Source organism: Aricia agestis, chromosome 15 (genome assembly GCF_905147365.1).
Source record: "Aricia agestis chromosome 15, ilAriAges1.1, whole genome shotgun sequence".
NCBI lineage: Eukaryota > Metazoa > Arthropoda > Insecta > Lepidoptera > Lycaenidae > Aricia > Aricia agestis.
The window spans coordinates 12,285,214-12,294,111 of record NC_056420.1 but is presented as its reverse complement, the minus strand read 5'-3'; positions in this window follow the sequence as shown (position 1 = coordinate 12,294,111).

The window sequence follows — 8,898 nt, the reverse complement described above, 5'->3', positions numbered from 1 at the left end:
AGTTAAAATGTTTACAAAGCTAACAACTAAGTATACAATTTCTGCATGTTTTTGAAAAGTCAGAAGACAGACACAATCATAAATATATTTATCAGTAAGGCGGCTCGTAGATAATAATTGAATTATCCGGCTTAAAGACGAAACACGAGTGGGACACTGGGTCAAGTCAAGACTTAAGCGAAGGAAGCCCTAAGTATTAGCATGTAAACCAATTTGTCGACTGACTTCGCTTGCGGGTCAAAGAAAGAACGTAGACAACTAGTAAATATACCCACGGAAATCGTGTATCCATACTAATACTATGCGAAAGTGCGTCTGTCTATCTATCTGTTTGTCACTTCTTCAAGCACAAACAGCTGAATCGATTTATTCAAAATTTGGTATGAAGGGGTAATCTAGTATTATTATACTTAACTAGATGACGCGAATTCGTTGGGCGAAATATCGTTGATCGTGCTGGAACCGTATTTTTTCCGGGATAAAAAGTATTCTATGTCATTTTCTAGAACTCAAAGTATCTCCATACCAAACAACAAAATCAGTTCAGTGGTTTGAGCGTGAAGAGTTAGCAGACACACTTTCTCGTAATATTAGTATGGATGTTTTTTATTTAAATTAGAATATGAATTAACCAAGCAGGCTATTTTTATTCCAAAATAATACGAATGAAGTAGCAGGCAATAGGTAATGTTTGATAAGTCGGTATTTTTCGAAAAATTCACTGTTCCAAAACGTGTACTTCAAAAACAGTAAAGAATTCGAAAAAGTGTATAAGACAAAAAATATAGGAAATCGCGGATTTATGTTCACAGTAGATTCTCATCCAAATAAGGACAAAACTGTTATGGCACGTTTATACGTGTAGCACGCTCCACAAACACAAGCGTGTAAATGAGCTGATTGGCTTGGCTGTCTTGCTTGCTTGTTTGGCTTGGCTTATTCCATAAAGTTAATATACCTAGCGGAATAGAGAAACAAAGCCTGAGCAATAGAGATGTCACTATCAGTAACACTGCGTGGTAAAAAGAGACGTGTGATACATGACAGCAGCACTCTTTTTTTTGACGTCCATTCGGCACGTGCTGCACGTAGAGAAATCATGTTTAATCAAGCTTGTGTAAGTGTATACGTACACATAATATTTTTACACACAGATGAAACCAATTTCGATTTCGTTTGACAGCTCGAGATTGTTGCTCTATTCCGCTAGGTATATTAACTTTATGGCTTATTCGGTATAGCTGTGCTATAGCTCGTAGCTGGGTCGGTATGGCATTCAAGGGTTTGTGCTTACAGGCGACTATCAATAAAAGTCTTTGTGCTGTAAACGTAGCATTAAGTTTCAGATACACTTTTTACACCATCGCTTGTCTGAGAGGATCCTTAAGAAAATGTTTAAATGAGCTTTTAAACGAAAAAACGTGAAATTCCCAATCATTAGCTATTTCAAGGACCTCGGATCAAAGGAATTATCCCGAATATACAGAGTGCCTTTAATAAATAGAACAGAGAATTGTTTTAGGCGTTCGATTACTTTCAGTGAAAAACGCAATTAATTAAGAAAAGGGCCGTCCCTCCGCCTTTGTCATCCTATCGCCGACGAAATGAGAGGATATTTTCAAGCTTGCTTTTATCTTCGTCCTGTCTCCTTCAATTATTGTATTTTGTTGAAAAAACTTAGTCTGAAATGTTTATTCAATACACTTTCAACGCTTGTACTAGTTGAACCTCGGCTTCGCCCGCGTAGACATCGACCCGAGATCTTAAAGCTAGATCGCATTTGTCAGCACCGTACGCGCCACCTAGTACACAATGTGGCGCGTACGGTGTGACCAGTGTGCGAGGATTCACATTATTTCATACAAAGAATTCTAAAATGCAGCATGTTTGGCGTGTGCTTTTTTGATAAAATAAGGGGGCAAACGAGCAAACGGGTCACCTGATGGAAAGCAACTACCGTCGCCCATGGACACTCGCAACATCAGAAGAGCTGCAGCTGTGCGTTGCCGGCCTTTTAAGAGGGAATACGCTCTCTTCTTGAAGGTTTGCAGGTCGTATAGGTCCGAAAATTTTACTGGTGACAGTTCGTTCCAGAGTGTAACAGTGTGCGGCAGAAAGTTACGCGAAAAACGCATGGTGGAAGACTGCCACTCTTCGAGGTGATGAGGATGGTATATTTTTCGCGTGGATTGATGGCGATAAGTTGCAGGAGGTATGATTCTGAACAATTTATCAGAGCACTCCCCGTGATATAACCGATAGAGGATGCAGAGAGAACATCTCGGTGATCTCGGCATAATTCTAAGCGGCTTGCTGACAAATATGCGATCACCTTTAACCTTCATCTTGAATCACTTTCAACCACTGCATGAAAATACGTTGCGTACATTTAAAGGTTCAAGCAATAAACATATACACTTAGAGACAGACAGTAGCAAGCAACTTTGTGTTATACTATGTTTTGTTTATGTCTAGACTCGTCTAGAGACTAGAGGATGGGAATATTATTTATATTATGTTTTTATAACCTAAATGATACGCACGATTCTTTGTTTTGCTCAGTGATCCTATTTGTACTTTGTAAATAGAAGAGGTTCCCAGGCGCGGTCCGAAGGTGGGGGTCACTATTTTTTTTTATCTGCGCCCGAGTGACCCCCCCAAAATTTCAGGCTGCGACCGCGCCTGGAGGTTCCCCTGTAGTCGAAATTCGCCCATTATTAGTAAAACGGAAACCTATACTTTAATTCTTACTCCGGATTTTCGTCACTATATAAGAAACTAGCTTTACCAAAGTAACTAACTACTTTGGTAAAAATGCACACGTCATTTATATCCAATAAACAGCAAATAGACATTAACAAAAGAGTGTCTACACAATGACACCTCGAGCGGTGACAGTCGGCGCCTGTCACCGTGTTGCCACCTTTAACCTTCCGTGGAAATAATTGTTCGAAAGCCATTTTGGCTGGAATTAAAATTGGGACTGGGGTTCCCCTAATTAATGGTAACGTTAAACTTTTTTGCACCGGGCGATAAATTGTTTAAACTCATTTACAGATGGGGTTAAATTTACATTAATGGAAGAAGAAAAAGCCTGGAGCTCCAGGGAGTTAAATGTGAAATGTAAAGGGAGCATGCAATATCCATGGAACATATGGATGTGGAAAATTAAGAATTCTGTGGTGTGGAAAATTCTGGTAGGGGTTTACATCTTCTGTGACATGATTTATACTTCTGTACTATTACTAGCTGTCCCGGCAAACGTTGCTTTGCCATGTAAAGTATTTCGCTCATATTATTTTATTGATGGCAACGTCCATCGCTATCCTGTCGCACAAACAATGGTCGCCGTCAGTCTCGAGTTGTAATAATAATTTACATTATTTATTCAACAAATGCACGTATCAATATAAAAAGTAGGCAGTAGCCGATTCTCAGACCTGCTGAATATGCATATAAAATTTGGTAAAAATCAGTAAAGCCGTTTCGGAGGAGTACGGTAATTAACATTGTGACACGAGAATTTTATATATAAGATTAAAAGTGTTAAAATGTGTATGTCTGCAAACCTGTAACCCGCTGAACCGATTGGGATATTTGCTATATATTTTATGAGTCCCGGGTAAGGGTTATAAGATGGCTTTTGTTGCAGCAAAATAATAAATAAATTTCTTTGTGAACGAAGTTAGGAACATCTAGTATTGTGTATGACATTTAAAGTTATTTCATGAAGCTATCATTATGATAGTCCTTACTAGCTAATTTAAAGCTAAGTTTTAGCTGTAACATAACCTGAATGTTATTTTAGGCTCATCTTGGCGGGGGCACTCCCGTGCCCCCAGATAACTTCTTCGGACAGTAATAATAATAAAATATAATATGACATAAAGTGATGGCAATGAGTGGGGAGTCAAATCCGTAAAATATAATGCGGGTCGTATTTTCTTCTCCGTCTTTCATGGTCACAATATAATGCTTAGAGCCGCATACGATAAGGTCAGCAAATTCGTTTTGCTGTGACCACTCTGTTCTGCTTACAATACGGATAATTACGCTTGAAATTAACAAACAAAAAGTTCGCGAATAGTTTCGTTCGCTTCGGTGATAGACAGGTGACTGCAGCGTATTTAACTTCACAAATTGTTAGCGCAACCATTTTATTTTGAACCTGCATTAGCGTGCATACCTCCGAAATTCACCAGTGCTTGTTTTAACGCTAGCATCCAGGGGTTTCACAGTAAACTGGCCAGCGAAGTTAATATGGAAACCGATGTACTATGCTCTTAACAAGATTAATATTTAATTTATTTATTGCGTTTCCCTGTATGTGTCTGTTAAAACATATTGGAACAGGGCCGTTTCAATAGTATTACGTGTTTTAATGAAATTTAAACGTTTCCGATATATAGGGGTGATTAAATATTCAAGCAAGCGGTTTCGTTGTTCGTTGTGAAGTTAGTTAATTATTTGGTGACATTGTGTACGAGGGGATATAATTATAAGTCTACCAGGATCTGATGACAATTTTTGACAGCAGATTTTAAAAAAATATCATTGGATAAATTTTTATATTTGCATGTTTAACCTTCATCATGGCAGTGGTCGCGCGTAACCTAAATAAAATACGTCGTAGGTGAATTTGGGAAACAAAACACTTTTTTTTTCAACACACAAAATTTATTTTCTCCCTTTTTGATATTAGATTCTGATAGACAGATGAGTAGACAGTTTTTTACATTCTATATAGTGACAAAAAAAAGTATTTGGGTGTGATTAATTTACAAAAGTAAGTGTTTGTTACCAACTATTAATTTATCATGTAGAGCGAAGCCACAATATTCTGTTCCACTCACCGCGCGTGTCGTTAACATAATATTATGGAACAACATACAGGTGATGAAGTAGGAATGACGCACTTGATCGTCTTGATCGTTTTCGTGCGTCGCCGCAACGCAGCGATAGTCACCGACGACGCAACGCATCGCAGCAGGTATCTTCGCTAATTTTGCTACGGATTTTGCACAAAAAACCCTTTCTCTAATAGTGATGGATCTCTAATTTGATGGATTTAAAAAAAAACTTTCTTTAATAGTAATAAAAGATGTACGTACAAACAAACATTCTTATTAAAATAAATGTAGGTACTTACGGAATTTTTTATGTAAGTCATTAAAACTAATGAGCGGATTTAATGCGACAGAGTTGTAAACTGTCGCATGGCTGTCGCGGGGCTGTCGCGGCCGGCACCGGCGGGGTGATTGTCGGAACTTTGTCCATCCGACTTGTTTTATTGACATTGTTTAAAGTTGACATGTTTTAATATGTCCTAGAAAAGGACAACTGAGTCTCACTTTCTCTTCTCTGTATTTACATTTTGAAATGAGTTTCGGGGAAATGTAATTATAATTCTTTTTGCGTCTGTGAAATCATACTAATATTAAAAATGAGAAAGTGTCTCCATCCAAAAGTCTGTCCATCTGTGTGTCTTTTATCTCTTAAAATATTTAGCTGAAATTTATCATTCGGTCATTTCAGTCCCGGGAAGGTCAAAGAATACTTTTTAACCCAGAAAAATGTACGGTTCCCGCACGATAAACATTTTTTGCGCAACGGAGTTGCGGGCGTCATCTAGTCTAGTATAAAATAATGCCTCTCACGTTTCTGTAACGGTGAGAGTTTCATTGCAACTAAGTCAACTAGCCCATTTTATAGTGCCAAAGTGTGTGCGCCGTATACAAAAGTACGTTATATTAATTAAAGTTTTCCTGATTGAGAATCATATAAATTAAGCATGACAGACACAATATCGTTTCGTGTATGTCATGCTTGTTTATAGGATTGTTTATAGAATACGTTGCTGTAATTGTTGTAAAGCACCCGTGCAACAAAGAATACGTAACCGTAACAAGTAACGTAGTAATTACGTTTATTACCCCGTTACGGCCGTTAGTACTCACCTGAGGGCACGGAGCTATGAAGGGAGAAAACACTGAATGTATTTTTCCCGCGACTCCGTGCGCTTAATGAAATAACGCGGAAACCGTACCTTTTTAAATTTTTTTTATTTAAAAATAATATTATTTCAATTATTCTTGGTGCGAAAAATCTAAATAATAAAATAACAAAAAAAAGGATATGGGCGAACAGTCCATAGACTACTAAAAAAATAACCGTACTTTTTTATGCTATAGATATTTCTTGCATCGTAATCTATGTATTATTTTATCAGCTTAAAAGATTAAAAGAATGTAAATCTGTACATGCTGTGCAAAAAGGACTAGGGTACTAGAATTATACAATAGACTTTAATATTATAATGTTACATAGATATATCTTCAAGTATAATCATTCACTCTGTATATGATATAAATTGGATCAAAAGTTACCATAACATTTTCATGCAAAAGTAAAACGATAAACTTCAATGATTGAGCCGTATCCATTTAAGGAAAAAGTGACGCCCCAGGGTCACAAGTTTTCTAATTAGGGGCACACGTTAATCCTGTCGTTATAACGGCGTTTATAACGCGTGACGCCGTTAACGTTGGCCGTTACAGACGCTTATATTTACTATGTAAGAAGCTTTTATTGGGCTTGTAAGAAGTATTCAATTTATTTTGTATTTTGATTGTTATAGAAATTGTTTTTTGTGGATAGTGGCTTAAGCAGGTTTTTGTATAGCAGTGAACAAATTTTAATGAGCTGTAGTATGATTTGATACTCATATTATAATATATTTCAAAATAATAACAAAATCTATTAAGTTGGTAGAAATTAATTAATAGAGATGGTTAAACAGCTTTGTTTATATTCAGATCCAGTAAAAAAATAAAATAAGTATACTTAGTGCTCTTTGTCTCAACAATTCGTAGCACGTACAACGGTTTCGTAGCCACACTACGCAGCTTCGTACTCCTCACTACGCGGTTTCGTAGCCGCACTACGCGGTTTCTTATCCCCACTAGGCGGTTTTGTAGCCGCACTACGCGGTTTCGTAGCCGCATTCGGTTTCGTAGCCGCACTACGCGGTTTCGTAGCCGCACTCGATTTCGTAGCTGCACTACGCGGTTTCGTAGCCGCACTACGCGGTTTTGTAGCCGCACTACGCGGTTTCGTATCCCCACTACGCAGTTTCGTATCCCCACTACGCGGTTTCGTAGCCGCACTACGCAGTTTCGTACTCCTCACTACGCGGTTTCGTATCCCCACTACGCGGTTTCGTAGCCTCACTACGCGGTTTCGTAGCCGCACTACGCGGTTTCGTATCCCCACTACGCGGTTTCGTAGCCTAACTACGCAGTTTCGTAGCCTAACTACGCGGTTTCGTAGCCTAACTACGCGGTTTCGTAGCCGCACTACGCGGTTTCGTAGCAGCACTACGCGGTTTTGTAGCCTCACTACGCGGTTTCGTAGCCGCACTACGCGGTTTCGTAGCCGCACTCGGTTTCGTAGCCGCACTACGCTGTTTCGTAGCCGCACTCGGTTTCGTAGCCGCACTACGCGGTTTCGTAGCCGCACTACGCAGTTTCGTAGCTGCACTACGCGGTTTCGTAGCCGCACTTCGCGGTTTCGTAGCCGCACTACGCGGTTTCGTAGCCACACTACGCGGTTTCATAGCCGCACTACGCGGTTTGGTAGCCTAACTACGCGATTTCGTAGCCTAACTACGCGGTTTAGTAGCCGCACTACGCGGTTTCGTAGCCGCACTGCGTGGTTCGTAGCCGCACTGCGCGGTTTCGTAGCCGCACTACGCGGTTTCGTAGCCGCACTACGCGGTTTCGTAGCCGCACTACGCGGTTTCGTAGCCGCACTACGCGGTTTCGGAGCCGCACTACGCGGTTTCGTAAAGACTGAGATGTAGGCAAATAAAGTCTATTATAAATTATAATACTAGATTATACCTGCAACTCTTTTGCGCCAAAATTCGTTTATCACGCGGAAACCGTACATTTACCCAAAACAATGCTATTCTCCTCCTTTCTCTTAGCAAATTTTACATCGGTTCAGTCGCTCAAGCATGAAGAAGTAACAGACAGACAGACAAATACATTTTCTCATTTATAATAATATGAGTTATGATTTTACGATACGTCAAATTGTTAAATCTTAATTTGTATTGCTCCGCCTCTTTACAATATGGTGTTTTGTGTAATACAAAATAAAATATTATTACTTTAAATGAGACCTAGTGTGTAGACAGTTTATTCAAACTCGAGTGGGTGCAGGTTCGATCTCTGGTGTTACGTATATTATTATTGTTATTACCGTGAAATCCATTTATATTTTCAAAAAAAAGTCCTTTTATAATAATATCTAGAAGGTTTTTTATAGGGTCGTGATATTTTTAATAAATCTTTAATGTAAAAATATTACAGTATTTGATAGGTTGTGTACAACAAGCGTAATATTATAAAATGTTAGGTAAATGTTTTCTTAGGCTGGTTATTTTTACCGGGTTAGTTCTCAAACTGATGGTAGGCATCATTTTACATATTATTTAGTTCAAAAAGAATATTGCAGAAGAAATTTTTCTATTTTTTTTTTATGAATAAGGGGGAAAACGAGCAAACGGGTCACCTAATGGGAAGCAATTTCCGGCGCCCATGGACACACGCAACATCAGAAGAGCTGCAGGTGCGTTGCCGGCATTTTAAGAGGGAATAGGATTACAGGGTAGGGGAGGTAAGGAAGGGAATAGGGAAGGGTAGGGAAGGGAAGGTTTGGGAATTGAGCCTCCGGTAAACTCGCTCACTCGGCGAAACACAGCGCAAGCGCTGTTTCAGGCCGGTTTTCTGTGAACCCGTGATATTTCTCTGGTCGCGCCGGCCCATTCATGCTGAAGCATGTTACCTACCACGTAGTAAATTGTAAATTGGTTTTGGTAATGTTATTGATTAG